Here is a 16,239-nt window from a genome sequence, read left to right as displayed (position 1 = left end):
GTGGAGTCCCTTGGGTGCTCTGAAGAAGACAAGCGTTGGCTTTTGTTGCTGTCATTTCCTGGGTAGGTATCAAGACCTTGCAGCAGGAGTGGCTGCTGGAGGCAGAGCTGAGCAAGGAGGCACTGTGTCCTATGACGTCTTGGTAAAAAGCACTCCAGGAAGTGTAAGGAAGTGGATGTCTTTGATTTCTGGTGATTCTGAGATCCACTGCTTACTGGGCTTAGTATATTTTCATATGTTTTATTGCAGTTTGGTCCAAAGTGCTTGGGCATTGTTTTTATAAGAAATCAATAAAATATTGGTTAAAAGATGCAGGCAGGAAATCAAGAATTATGGAAGAGTTGGTTGACCTTCTGATTTTCAAGGTGGAGTCACCTGCCCTTGTAGCCACTCTGGGCATGTGGCTCACAGGAAGAACTTCAGGTGCCTGATGCTGTGTACACAGAAGACCGTGGCTATGTAAGAATGGCCTCAACTCTTTCAAAATGTGTGTGTGTGTAAAGGCAGTAGACAGTTGCACTATACCGAAAGACTGAATGCTATAGTGCTAAAGGATCTGAAGGTTGTGTATTAACATGTTTTTGAATAAAAAAGTGAAATATATATCACTTGCACAGAAAGGTTACACTTTGGAATCCTGTGCACTCTGTCATTTGAATACATACTTACTTTCTCACTGTCTCTGATGCTCACTAACTTGGATTTCTGAGAGCCTCAGGAAAGGAAGTCAGGGTCATTTAGCTCTATCCTATGTAAAACCTTATTGTTTTCCTTTTTTCTAGCTTTACTTTATTTATTTATATGTGGTGCTGAGGGTCGAACCCACTGAAATGACAGAATTTAGGTTTAGGCTGTCAATATGCTTCCACCTACTGCAACCACCACCTAAAATGAACCCCTTCTCCCTTTTATGTGAATTGTACTTGGGGTCCTATAAATATTGGTTCTAAAAACTGTAATCTCTAATAAGGAATCCAGCTCTAAATCAAAGAAATTTCAAATAATGATTATAAGATATTGCTAGTTACATTATTGTAAAGTTTGAATAGCCATTAATAATTTTTTAATGTTTTGGTGTAAATTATTGACACATAATAATGAGCTTCATTTTGACATATTCACAAATGCACACAACAATTTTCTCCATTTCAATCATTAGTATTTCCTCCCTGATTCCCCCTGATTCCCTTCCTCTACTGGTCTTTAATAATTAATTTTTTCTTGTTTTAATAAAAGATATCTTTCTTAAAATATTGTTTTATAAATTTTATGGCATTAAAATATCCAGAGCACAGCTACTAACCCCCTAAAACACAAATCAAATTAGAAGAGAGTAGAAAAAAACAAAATTCATTTTCAAAATTTGTGTTGTTAGCAAACTGTTTTTTATGGTATGACTACCCTAAACAGTGATCATCATGGGCTGCTAAAATATGTGACACTACTGGGACAGGATTAGCACCTTAGAGCTGCTACAGACAAAAAAAAATGTGTACACAGTTAGTGAAAATTCCTTGAGTTCAAAGAGGCTGTGACCTTATTTCCTTTCCCCATCGTGTCATGACACTACTTCACATCATCTTACAAGGAAATAAATTTTTGCCTACAAGTACTACCCAGTGATGTAATACTACCCCTTGAAGAGACTATCAAAATCCAGAGCTAGAAAAGTGGACTCAAATTATATAAGAGAATAGATAACCTAAGTTCACCTACCTATCCACTGTACCTAACTATCAAGGACATAGACGCAGTCACTCATTTAATTTCCTGTTTCACATTCTCAATAAATCATCTGTGACTTCAAAGAGTAGATTGAGGTCACATTCTCATGAGGCTTCATAAAGGTGACTCCAGTGTCCCTCAGGCATACTTTTTACTTCACCCATCCTTAAGTTAAAAGAAGCAAGATCCTTCATGGCCCACAACTTCTTGGGATGGGTCTTCAGTTAATCTATTCTTGATTGGTGAGTGATTTTCCTTCTGCTCATAGTACACACCTGGAACCATCTTTCCAATCAAGTCCAGGTTCTCACCTTTAAGTGATAGAAGGACATTTTCTTTGATTGCTTTCTAATCACACAAATCACTCCTTCCTCCCAGTTATACCCCTCCCCACACTCAGTTGCATCCATTACACTTTCTGTCCATGATCTTGCAATTCTCAATCATCTTATTTTCCTTTTCAGACATATTCTCTAATTCACTAATTTTAATACCTCCAGTTTAACTCCTCCACCAGGCCTTTTAGACCTCCAACTTTAATTTCATTAATCCTCAAAAACATCATTCCATTAACTTTCCCATGAACCCCCAATCACTATATCCATAAATAAGGCTGGCCTCTGACTTTCACACAAATAACATTTTCCCCTTGCCAAGAACATGCTTGTCTTTCCTGCCAATAAAAACATGCCTTCAGGAGTCACATCAGGTCACACTTTTATAAATGATTTCCCTTTCTTCCCATTTCATCCTAGATAAGCATTCTGTCAGAACTCCATCTCATACCTATTACTCTCTGTATGTTTAGTTAAAGAACTTATGGGTCAAAGACTAAATACTCACATTTCAAATCTTTCTCAGTAACTAAATGTAAAATTTGAGTGGTTATAGGTTTATCATAGAGAAATACATATTTTAGTCATTAAGTGCAGGTAGGTTTATCACATAAGATTTCATATTGTCCATCTTCTCACAACCTCACAATCATTTTTAAGTTAATTTCCACCTAAAGCATTTCTCTAGACAAAGACCATTATTGTAACAATAAGAATAGCCTAGAACTACTGAGACATACAGAAAGGAAATAAAGAGTTTACTTGCAGAATTAGATTTAAATGACAGCTTACCTTTGGTATTTAGGTATAGAGTCTATCTCCAGAGTAGAGGACACATTTGTTTCCTGACCAGAATAATAAACATACTGTCTCTCTGAAGGGTAAAAATTAGGCTGCTTTGCTAGTAGCCCCTTAAGAGTAGGGAGTTTTCTAAACTCCAAATTTCTCACTTATGACACAAATCCACTGTGTACAAATATCTACAGAGTCACTCAGCACTGTCCGAATTATGGATCTCATAACAGGGGAACTGATGACAACTTGAAGCTCATACTGTTATGCCCTGAGTAATAAGTATTTTTTTCTCTGATCCAGGAGATTCCTGTCTTTCACCAGCATCTATGTTAACTGTGGCAACCTCTGTAAACTGTGACCCTTGGTAGTTCCTGACAACTTCTGGATGTTCACTAAAAGTTAGTCTTTTTAATTAGGAGATTCCAGTTTACAAAATAAAACAGAAGCTCCCACATCAATTCTATACATCTATCACACAATAACATGAACATCAAAAATAATAACTCAAAAGTTCAAGGACTTCATTATCTAATGAAGCCAAGCCAAGCTAACACAAGAGAAATCAGAGCAGTGGTTGCCTTTTAGAGAGGATGTGGGTAAAAAATAAATTCAGAGTTTCCTGGGATGTGGGAAAATTTTTTTTAATGTTCACAAGTGTCCTGGTTACAATGATGCCCACAATTGTCAAAATACATCAAGCTGTAAAGTTCATAACTATCTATTTCAATATATGTAAATCATATCTTCATAAGAAAGTGTTAAAATTCTAAACATATAAACACTGAACATGCTGCATCTCCTTTTAGTTTCAGATAAAAATGATTCACAGAAACAAATTATGGATCACTTTCACATAATGCTGTGGAATATATTCTGGAGTAAGATTCCTTGTACATATACCCTGATCCTTCAATTACTGGCTGGAGGGTCTCAAGAAACTTCCTTAACCTTTTCACATTTGGGCTTCATAAGCTTTAACAGAAATATAAAAGAAATTCCTACCTGTGGTTTGAGGGCTAAATCAGGTAAGTAAGTAGAGTGCCTAGCACATAGAAAACATTCTCTAAAAATTAATTATGATTATTACTTACTTAGAGCATAGGTATAATTATATATGCTTCAAAACAATTAGAACACTTTTGTTAATGCAAAAGAGCAATATTCTTTTAAAAATCTAGAAAGTTAAATGTGCACTCATGCACCAGTTATCTATCTGGCACATGTTCTCTGCCTCATCATATGATGCCCTCCACCATGTTACAATGTAGCAAGAAGCCCCTCACCAGATACCAAGCAAATGCCAGCACCACGTTCTTGGACTTACCAGCTTTCAGAACAAGGAACTAAATCAACCTTTAGTCATTATTAATTACCTGGTCTCAGGTATTGTTATAGCAACAGAAAACAGACTATGATATATTACATAAAATCTGTTACTGCATCTGTAATATATTTCTCATATTTAATATAATTCCACAAAAATATTTCCTATATCATTATACCTGTATACATGTATAAAAGCTTCACATGGAATCTCATAAAATTGTATAATTTATATGTTTTTATGTATCTGATAAATAAAGAAATATTTTAAAGTATTATCTCTATTTCATATCTGTTATTATATGTCTAAGATATAAGAAATTTATTTCCTTAATTGCCATTAGTGGGATAATATTTTTAATGTAACATAAAAAAATAATTAAGTTAATAAAAAATATAAATTCCCAGAAAACAAATAATTTAAGAGCATGGAGAATATTCAAGCATACTGGGTTCATAATTTTAATCTGCCTCAAAAAAAAAAAAGTTGAAGCAGAATAATAGTGACTACTGAGGGTTTAATTTCTTTGCTTAACAATTACAACACCTGTTGCACAATAGTAATATAACTTAAGAAAATGAGTTGCAGATTTTAAGTGACTGTTTCAAAAAATATTACAATTAAGGGGTATTGTTTTTATTTTAGTATTTAATCCCTCTTTTTTCAACTTTCTTATGTATTAGAGTACAAAAACAGTACACCATTTGCTACACACAGGAAATGAAAAGAATAGAGACAAAAATCCCTCTCATCTATGCTAAGAGAGTATTACCAAAAAGGTTACACATGCTTCAGTGAGCCACTCTGTGCAGAGGGATGTTGGGGCAGGGAGGTGGGGGGATTTTAATTACAACTACATTCATTTATACCTAAAAGTAATGCATACACTCACATATGTAAATTCAATGAAGTTCACACTTCCTTTTCTTCTTGCCAGTTCTAAATAGTTAATCTGAGAACTTAGCTTGTAATGCACTGCTTGACTCCTCAAAAAGAAGAAACTATTTTGTACAAAAAAACCTGCTATTGAGAAAAGAATTGTAAAGAATCACTAAAAATAATTGTGAGTTATCTTTATTGTAAATCATTTTCTCCATTCCTAAGAATTTTCAGATTTGAAGTCAAGACAAATGAATTCTTTATCCAGGGCAACTCTCCTAAAACTGATGACTTGATTTTTAACCTATAAATGTGTCAAAGTTTCTCACTTGCCATTAAGTTTCCTCAGTTCCTCAGTACAAAGTCAGGAGAGGATTTACTATGTTTCAAGGAGGGAGGATGCATTACTAACAAATGGCTAGCTTAAGGCTTTGCAGAAAACAAATCATGATACAGTTCTCTGCCCAAAGCCATGGCTTCTGCCAAACTTTTCTGTCCTTGACACAAACTCCAGGCATCTGAGACTAAGGTGGCCCAGCACCACCACCTTCTAAAGTGGCTTCAAAAGGAGGAAGAGAAACACATGGTGTAGTGTTTGGAAGAGTAGGGCACACTTAAGTTAGTTCGGGGGGTGACTAAAAGATAAATGGAGGAATATACTAAGTTGACTGATGGGAAAATGCAATATAATTAATATACTATTTCTCACTAAATGAATATAGAATTAATTATAATTTCAATAAAGAGAGAAATAATATAATTGAGAGAGAGAGAGAGAGAGAGAGAGAGAGAGAGAGAGAGAGAAATGAAAACATGTCCTCTAAGTGCTGTCCCCTCAAGAACAAAACGAACCACAAGGAGGATCCCAGTGACCATCTTAAGAGCCAGGATTGCAAAATAGAAAAGAACAATGCATTCAACTTTTGCAGAAAAGAAAAGCAGAGGAGAAGCGCAGAGGAGGCTCAGCCGCCACGGGACATTTGGCTGGGCTCTGCCACCTAAGAGTCAGCCTTCTGCCCTGGCTGTGGGCCTGCTGCTTTGAGCCTGCGGCGGCAGCGAGACCGAGAAGCCTAGAGCCGGCAGCCCAGACGCGGCAGCGGCGAAGACAAGCATGGCCTCCTCAGCAGCGGGCACGCAGTGCATGAAGGCTAGCAGGAGGACTCTGGGCAGCAGCCTGCCAGGCCGCCTCCATAAACCGGTGCCCCATTCACGGAGGCCCCGTCTGAAGGTCCCGTCTGACTCTGAAATGTGTCCAAGTTTATGACACACACTTCCGCCTTGGCCTTTCTGCTGTTGCGTGCCCCAGAGGTGGTGTGGCTTTGTGAGGAACAGGAAAAGATGTAAGAAAAACAATAGATGGTTTAAAAAAAGTGATGGAAAATTTTTGAATCCAGAGTTAAATTCACAGAAGATTTGCAGAAAATGAGTGATTCTGTAGGTGACAGTGTTGAAATTAAAAGTGACTTTGAGTTTAAAAACCAAACAACGAATTGCTCAAAAACCTCATTCCAAACAAAAACTTCAAATATTTTTGAAGCAAATTTTGCAAATGAAGTAAAATCTGGGGATTTGCTTGCTGATAAGAAACTGTGGGCTCGACTTGAAGAACTAGAGAGGCAAGAGGAATTGCTGGGTGAACTTGATAGTAAGCCGGATACTGTGACTGCAAATGGAGAAGACCCAGCTTCTTCTGAAGTGGAGAAGGAAGATCAAAACACAAGTATGAATATGATACATCAAGAAACAAACTCTCTTACCCCCAGTAGTTATCATTAGGATGTTACACATTCAGAAAATTCAATGGACAAGTGACTAGTCAGTTGAACTCTTCAGTAAATGGTTCAAGTTTTTGTCAGAGTAATGAAGAAGATGATGAAGACAACAATCATGATGGTGATAATGAAAATGACCACAATGCTTCAAAGATTGGAGATAATTCTGTACCAAAAATATATTTTCCTCATACTGTTTAACCTAAGAGGGTTCAAATAAATACTGGGAAAAAATACCACTTTAAATTCAGTGAAAAGAAAGAAGAAGTCAAACATAAAGGAAAGAACAAATCTGGAAGAGTGGTCATTCTGCTCAAGAGCTGCCTATAATTAGGACTCCTACTGACATTTACAGAGTCTTTGTTGATGTTGTGAATGGAGAATATGTTCCTTGTAAATCTATTCTGAAGTCTCGAAGCAGAGAAAATAGTGTTTTTAGTGATGTCAGTGAAAATAGTGATGCTGAATTTGATGATAGGAGGGAGTTTTGAGCAGTATTAGCTGTGAAGCCAATTGCAGTGACACCAGTGAAAGCATTTTAGAAGAAGAACCACAACAAGAAAATCATCAAAATAAACTTTTGACATTATCAGGAGCACCTGAGGCTTTTTCTGGAACTGTAATAGAAAAATAATTTTTATCCTCTTTAACACCACGCCCAGTCATTGCTCATCCTGTACTACTCACCATTCTGGAACAAAAAGAAATTCTGTCAGAAGTATCAGAAGAAACTGCCAAAAGGGTTTCAAAGTTCAAAGCTGCCATATTTCAACAGAAAAACTAGGAAATTGGAGTATACATCCTAAAACCTAGTTGTGAATTTTTAGAATGTATAAGCAAAATATGTTACATTTAGTTTGAAATAAGGTGTTTTGAATTAGTTTGGTAGCAAGCTCTCTTATTCTTATCAGTGACATTACAAAAATCAAAGTAAATGTTGGAATACAGTAATATTCAGCTTGTTTTGTTAATTCTCTTACTACTAAGTTGGCCTTACAATTTTGAAGTATTTTTCAAAGAACACAGTTCGTACACATTGCTTTTTTGTTTTAAACTAAATACAAGCAGTTTTGCACCAGCTGTGATATTGTGTATACCATATGAACCATTTAAAAAAATCTTTTAAGATATCAAATAGATTCAACAATTACTTGCTTTTGCATTTTAAAGGCACTTTAAAAAAAAAACCTACCTCCCTCATAGTTTTGTAAGCTAGGTGGCATTTTAAAAGAAAGAAAGAAAAACAAACAAATACACAAAAACCTCTTTCCTTTGAATGTCATACTGCAATCTTTCAGACAGAAAGCTACACGTACCCCATGGGAAAGTTTCTTTGACTGGAAGAATGATATTTGTAAAGCATTTCTTTTCAATTAAAAATTTTATGAAACTTTGTCTGTAAAATGTTGCAAACTTTATAATTTAGAATTGAATATGGAAATGTCTGATTCATATGTGTATATACCACACAACAGATTCTTGAATTCTTACAATTTCATAGGAACTACTTCTCCCTCTTCTGTATAATTTTCACTGGGATTACCTTTGGGAGAGAAGAAAAGTTTTTCTAGATGTTTTAAAAGATGAATGAATTAATTTTTCAAATAAAAATTTTCTTAGATTTTAATCTTTCCAACATTTTCATTCTTCAGGCCTTCTTTACGCCTGCTAAATAACCAGATAACATAGTTACTTTGTTACTTTGTAGTAAAATTCCTCAAAGAGAAATTTAGTCTAACATTGAAAATTATACTGCAAGTGTTAATAATTAGCTTGATGCATGCTAAAATGTAGCTTTTAAAAAGTATTCTGCATAAGTAATAAAATAAGCCATCAATGCCAGTTCACCTTCTATTAATGGCTAAATATTTAAGGGTTACTCATAGCTTCTTTAATGAATTCTTGCTTCACCAAGGTGAAATTATGTCCTAGAAAATTAGAAGCTATTTGTAACTAGAACAACACAACTGTAAACAGTTTTATAAATAAATATTTTAATAATAAAGGGGTTAGCTTGAATCCCCAGTAATTAATTGATAAATTAGAAAAGAGAAATGATTTTGAAAGATCACCTAAAAATGTAGAAAATTTGTCCTATATTCAGTTCTGATCAGCTGTATATTTTGTAGATAAAAACAGTTTTTGTTTCAGTTAACCCTGCTCCTAAACCAAATAGTATGAACCACTCACAAAGGAGCTCTCTCTTTCCTTCCCAATTTCTATTTAAGTTATCCCCACTCCTAAAGCCAAACATGTTAGAAGAAGAACCTTACACCTGTTTGGTCTTATAGCATCCAGTCTGAATTTTTTTGTCTTCATTTGCCACATATTTAGTTTATAGAAATACAGAAGCTGTAGTCCATTTGTGGTTCACCCTATTCTACAGAACCCAGAATGAGACAGGAAGCTGAGTAAAAAGTGATTACTCAATTTATTTCCCTATCTCCATATTTTTTTACTTTAAAATTCCATGGCAGCAATAGTATAAAGTAAGTAGCTTTAAAAAAAATGCATGTCTAAGTAACTAATAGTGGTATACCAGATCCCTTGGGTAACTTTGGTGCCTGAAACAGCTTAGTGGAAGACAAAAGCAGAGCTGAAGTGTACAAAAACAAACATGAAATAGAAAGTGCAGATTGGTACTACCAAGCCCTGCTGGTTCCATTGCAGTTACATGGCAGAAAAAGAGACTGAGCTCAGAAAAAGAAACTCAGAGCCACAAGTTTGTGGTATGTTTTCAAATACTTAGCAGAACTAGGACTAGGACATCATTTTTCATGCCTATCCTCCTTGGCACTGACTCATGCACAAAATCCTACCAACTCCCATGTTGGACCTCAAATCACTAGCAATCTAATACTAAACTACCAGATTGGTGATATTGTAAGGCACAGCTGAGTTAACCCATCACTTCATATAAAAGTACATTAGTATTCATAAGCTGCAAATTAAATTTCTCTAAAAATAAGCTATCACTTGTTTAACACTTCACAAAATGCCTGAGAAGGAAGGGCAGTGGGGTTTATTACAGAAAGATGAAAGTGGGTGGGGTGGGGGAGTGTAATAAAAATATCTTGAATGGTGTGTAGGGGGAAATTCGTGTTTTCATAAAATCATGTACAAAAGAAACAGAAAGGCCTACAAAGAAACACTGCTCTTAGGGAATAATTTCCCACTCCAAGTACTATGGAAGGACTAACTTCACGGGGTTAGACAAGTGACCAAATCTAAACAATAATGCTTTTACAAAGAAAGTCCTTTCTGGGAAGACAGCTAAATCTTTTCACAGAAGAACATGAGAAAGCTTCAGAAACCAGGATTCTTAAGGTGTGAAGCAGGAGCCCCTCCCCTCCCAACTGCAGCCCTGGGCCTGCCCCACTTTGGGAAGTCCTGTGAAATAGAGTTGCTGATGTGTGATGGTTTTGCTGGAACCAAGCATCAGCAAGTGTCCCTACAGTGCTGGAGGTTGGGGGACACCTCCTAGCTGAAATAGCAATGCTCCTGGAGAGGTGAACAGTGCTTTTTCTCTGGGCAATTCTCAGGGTGGCAATACTATTACAGAGCTTCTAAAGGCTGAGAAGTTAGGCTAAAGAAGGGCATAAGGGTGGGGGTGGGAGGGTGGTTAGACAGGGGTTAGAGCTGGAGCACAAGGACCAAAGTTCCAGGACAGAGATATAAATATGCTGCACCACAAAACATGCCTGGCAGGCAAAGGCAGGTCTCAAATTCTCCACTGACACCTCAGCACCCTAGCTTTGGGCAAACTCTTAAGCCTGAGCGCATGAGCTTTGTCCCTCTTGGACCTTCCAAAAGTTCTATTTCCCTCTTGCTGCAGAAGTGGTAGCCTTAAAGGGTACTCAGCCTCCACACCCACTGCCTCCCTCCCCGCCCACCTACACCTTGGTTTCCTCCTGGGCTCCCGCACGGCAGCCTCCTCAGAGTAATGCATCCCAGGTAAGATGCATTTGCAAAGTTCAGAGGCTGGGAGCAGGCAGCAACTTTCTGCCCAGCTAAGTGGGTCCAGGGTACCAGCGTGGCCCCTGGCTGAGCTTGGGGTGTCAGGGTAGTGGAAGAGATCTATTATGTACTTCCAGAGCATCCAGCGCCTGTGCTGCTACTACAGGACCGCAGGTCCTGCCTCCTCCTCCCCACACAGCTCCAGACACAAACATAGGGCCTGGATCTTTCCCCATCCTGAACCCAGTAGGGGACTCTCCACAACCCTGGCTGCAGACAGGCGCTCTTCTGGGAAAGGCGCACCCAGTCTCCTTGCCCTAATGGCCCCCACCACGCAGCCCGCCTGCCTAGCCACCCTTGGTTGCTGCCCCACAACCTGTGCTCCCCCACATTCTTCAGACAGAGAGGCGGGGAAGTGAACCCCTGGGAGCCTACTCCCCAAGTCACCTGCATTTGCATTTCTTACAAAATGTACTGCAAGTTTCCCTGTTGGAGCCCTTTAGAATCCCAGCGCATGATTACCAGGAGATTTAAAGCGGGACTCTACTCCGCTTATCCCCTGTGGGACCCAGACGCAGGGTTTGACAATGCTTTCTAAAGAGCAGGTTTAAATGACATATTATAGAGGGCCTGGACTTATCTTCTCTGCCCGGGATTCCCTTCAGGCATAAGCCCTGCTCAAGTATTCCCAGTGGAAGGATGTGTCAGAAGCAGAGAGAGGGACTGAATTATAATACTTGGGCACCAAGAGCTACACAGGGGAGGAAGGAGGGGACTGATGGAAGAGTGGGCCCCTGAGGGAGGGGGCCTCTCTTAACATTGGTAAAGGTGATACCGGTGGCGAATATTGTGTGAGCTAATCAGAAAATGTAGCGCAATGTCCCCGATCCTGCAGCATAAGTACAGGAGAGCTTGCCGCTTTAGCTCCTGCCAACCTTAAACTGTAGCCCTTCAATATTTGACCAAGCATTGGCGACCAAATACATTTAGGAAAAAAGAAGTTCCTCTGCCCTCCTTGTGATGGATTGTGTCACAGTTGATAATGGTCTTTGGTTCACAGACGTGGTTCCAGCTGCTACTTGTTTATTCATGCAACACTGTCCTGATTCCTTGTATGTATCCCTGTCTTCCTGCAGTGCAGAACTGCAGATATAGCTCGATTAGCAACAGACAGGTTATTATGAGAAAAAACATAACATGATGCATATTTTGTTTACAAGTTGGGGTCCTGTTTTTATTAAGACTCTTTCCACTAAGACACTGCAGCATATGCGTTCCTCTGCTGAAAATTTTCCAAAGAAACCACATTCATTTGGGTGAAAAGCAGTCCACCCTGAGAAAAGAGATCCTTGTGGTTTAATGATAATAATTTGAAATCATTTCTCCTGAAGAGGCACACTGGTTTTACCATAGGAAAAATGATAATATTCCAGATCTTCTCCCAGTTTTGTTTTTTCCTCATGTGGTATATTTCTTTGAGACTTCTAAGTGATTGTTTTTTCTATGCCAGGGTAAATAATTTATCCCCAGTTGATCACCACTGGATAATTAACAAAATGTGGGGGTGGGGAAAATCCTTTTTCAGCATGAAGCCAAACAAAAAGGCAAAGAAATCCCAACCAAGACCAACACTAATCAGAGAAAGCAGTAATACACAAAAGGTCCCCAAAGGGAAAACCATAGCCTTTAACTTGAACATTATGAGGATGGGTGGACCTACAGAAAGCAAAGCAGGATTCATCTTACTGAGAGAAGATTGCCATTGTGTAGCCTCTAGGAGAGGTGGGATAGGAGAGTAAAGGAAAGGAAGAAAGGAAAAGGAAAAAGGAAAAAAAAATAACCACCACACACACTAACACATCAATACCACCTCCAGGACTGGGTCTGACAGCTGAAGACAGAGTCTCCCTTCTCCCATGACTTGTATGTGTGTGTGTATATATAATCAATCACCAGTGCTCAGTGGGATCAGATTGAACCTGCAGTTCTCAATCACTAGGGAGAAAAGATGCAAATATAGGTGCTCTCTCCCCTGGTTAGTCTCTTAGTAGATAGAGAGCTCCACAAATACCCTTCCTCCTTCCTCTCACTCTTCCAGTTTCCATCCACCTTGAGCTTGAGGAAAATATCCCCTGTGTATTCCTCCTCCAGCCTTGGAAGGCATTAGATGGAGGAGAAGGAGTTGAAGACAGGCTTTACACTATGTAGCCACATGCTCTCAGACCCATCAACAGTTAGGCACTTCAACCAGTCCCAGGAGGGCACTGTCACTGCAGTCTCAGCCTGGGCACTCTTGAAGGCTTCCCACCAGCCGGACTTGGTCCCAGCCGCAGTCTCAGCCCATACATAACCCTCTCCCTCCTCTTCCAGCCTCTAGTGGGCCTGCTGCTTGTTATTAAAGCCAGTCTAACAGCTTTCTGTTAAAGGTGGATTCAGAAAAAGAAGATCAACAATTATAATGAGTAAACCTTAGAAAATGCATGGGGTGGGGAAGACAGTTTTATAACTTTCCACACTGCCAAAATTACCTCCACTTTTTCATTTTCAAAAGGAGTGTGTAAAACAACTCAAACATTAAGGAAAACCCAAGTTCCTTGAACTCTTGTTATGTGAATCCTACTTAAGGTGCTGTTTGAAAAATGTAAACTAGTTATATGACAAATATGCATTTCTAGAAACAGCCAATCAAAAGTACAGTCAATAAAATCTAGATACAAACTACTTTTTTGTAGGGAGGGTCATGTATATGCACATGAGAAAGTTTACACCTTTTCTAAAGACAACCCAATATCTTGAAATATATTTTGTAAAAAAAAAAAAAAAAAAAAAACAAAAAAACCCTGATTCAATCACATCCTATTAAGCTGTTTATTTCCGCACCATTTGATTGAACATTAAGCTCACCTTTGTTTACTCCTCATCTGCACATATCACCCACACCACAGTCCAGTCCAACAAAATGGACACATTTGCTACTTTCTTAACTATATTACCCAGGTTCCACTTACTCAGAAAACCAAAGTATTTGGAACAGAGCTGTTGGTTTATTTTATTTAGGGAAAAAAAGCAATATACAATAACAAACTTCAGTGTTTCTACTACTTAAAATTAGTAAAAATCAGCAGAGGATTTTGGAGAAGTAAAATTGATCACTCTCACTCATTTAGGTGAATGAGTTAAAGTTGCACTAGCTTAATTCTATTTTAATAGAAAAATTGACACAATAATTTAAACTCTAATTTTAAAACATACATTAGAAGCTCCAGGTTAATGTTTAAAAAATTAAATCTACTGTCTTAACTGCATGGTATAATCAAACTATCTTATAAGAAAGAAAAGAATATTTAAATTTATGTAGATTATATAAATGTAATCAACTTATGCAATAATGGAAGAGGCTGGCTTTTAAAATAAACTTTTCAATTACAAGTCGCCAGAAAATAAAAATGTAATAAACAATTTCCCATCTCTCTGAGTGTTCCAATAAATAAAAGATATTTCCAGACATTATAATTTGCATCAAATACCCTGAACTTTTGGGAAAACCAGTTAATTTTTGGTTAAAATAAAAGAACTTGAAACAAGTTTTATTAAAGTTAAAAGTAAGAAAGCTAAATAGTGATGGCCTCTAGATGTCAAAAGAATCATATTAAATTTATTGAATAAATTACTAAGATTAATTGCAATCTAAAAAGCTTGGGAATAAAAGGAGGGAATTTAATTAAAATTAAATTAATTTAATGTCAAAGGTTTTAATAGGAAGAAGCATGCTTGAAATTAACATAAAGAGTAGATTTTTTTTGAAAGAAAATAAGTGAGATAGCATTGCCAAATAATAGGAAATGATTTTATTTATGTAAATCATGGACAGATACCATGTATTGCTTCTGTAACACTCTGGTGTTTTTTAGGGGTTTCCAGAATTTCCAAATATATCATCACTGGATAAATGCAGAAGAAACTGTTGAATAAAAAACACTCTTCATCATCATTTTCATAAACAAAACTCTCTATCAATGTTTTCCAAACTCACTAGACTCTATAAGCTTGCTGATTTCCACAGAATATTTTAAAAGCACAGTAATATTTGGGGATTATTTAATATTTTTATATGCTAAGTCTATATAAAGAGTGCTTCTCTAGCCATCTCTTGTTGAACTCCAAATCCCCCACTCTTCTCTATACTATGACAGTGAATTTGTTCCCTATCAAAATAAAGAATGACTTCCAGAAAGCCATGAATTCTTTCACTACTTATTGGTGGGAGACTATGATCCAAAAATATTATGTTTACAGGAGTTCCAGACCACTATTTAAGTTTCACTTTGCAAGATATTAAAAGGTTTGCTTACCCTTAGCTGTGCTACATTGAAATCAATACTAGATGACAAAATAAAAACTAATAAAAGACAAAGGCAAGTTTTAAAACACATTTAAGTAAAAATAAGGAAAGCTTGTAAGAATTTACAGTAGAATCTGTAGAGGATTGATTAAAAACATTGACTGTTTTTATAAGGCTAAATTAAAATAAACCCAATGCTAATAATCAAATTCATTTAAAACTTTAGCTTCCCTTTAGTTTATCATGGATTTAGTATATCATCGTATACAAACCAAAAAGTAAGTAAAATGCACAGAAGTTCATGAAATGGTAATTTTTTATACAAGGGATTGCACCCAGGTGCACTTTACCACTGAGCCACACTCCCTGCCATTTTTATTTTGAGACAGGATCTCACTAAGTTGCAGAGATTGGCCTTGAACTTGAAATCCTCCTGCTTCAGCTTCACAAATATCTGGCATTACCAGGCATGCCACTGTCCCCATCATATCACATACATTATATTTTAATATAGAATATGAAACATTCATAAGATTATTTCAACAAAAACCTATAAAACTATTTTTCCATGTTTTTAAAATTTGTTTTCTATTTTTTCCCCTCTGTTTCACTGTTTCTCTTATTTTAATAATAAAACCTTAGCCCACCACAGTTTTGAAAGGACATGTGGGTATCTAGATGGAGAACATAGTTTGCAGTCCCCATTATAATTAAAACTGGTTATATGACTAGATTCTGACCAGTGATATGTGAGAAGAAGTGATATTTTCAACTTCCTTATCACATTCTTCAAAGGAAATTGTTAGCCACTTCTTTCTTCTCTTCTTCCTGTAAACAGCAAAATAATGGTGTGAGCAGCTTTGACAGCAAGGACAGGATCACACAAAAAGAACAGTGAAGTGCAAGATAGAAGAAACCTGGAACCTTGGACAGAGCCACCCCCACCATCCTGAACTACCTACCTGCCTCTACACTGTTAGATGAAAAGTAATAAACTTTTATCTTGTATGAACCTATCTTGGTTCCTCTGCACTGCTGTAACAAAATACTGTAAACAGGGTAACTCAAAAACTACAGAAATTTATTTCTCACAGTTGTAGAGGTCAAGTA

At 37.2% G+C, this 16,239-nt stretch overlaps 1 pseudogene; it reads left to right on the top strand.

Annotated features, from left to right (window-relative positions):
* Positions 1-6,404: 6,404 nt before the first annotated feature.
* LOC143410979 (unconventional prefoldin RPB5 interactor pseudogene) lies at positions 6,405-7,614 on the top strand (annotated as a pseudogene).
* Positions 7,615-16,239: the final 8,625 nt, after the last annotated feature.

This window comes from Callospermophilus lateralis, unplaced genomic scaffold, assembly GCF_048772815.1.
Source record: "Callospermophilus lateralis isolate mCalLat2 unplaced genomic scaffold, mCalLat2.hap1 Scaffold_268, whole genome shotgun sequence".
Lineage (NCBI taxonomy): Eukaryota > Metazoa > Chordata > Mammalia > Rodentia > Sciuridae > Callospermophilus > Callospermophilus lateralis.
This window is presented reverse-complemented; position numbering and strand designations above follow the sequence as displayed.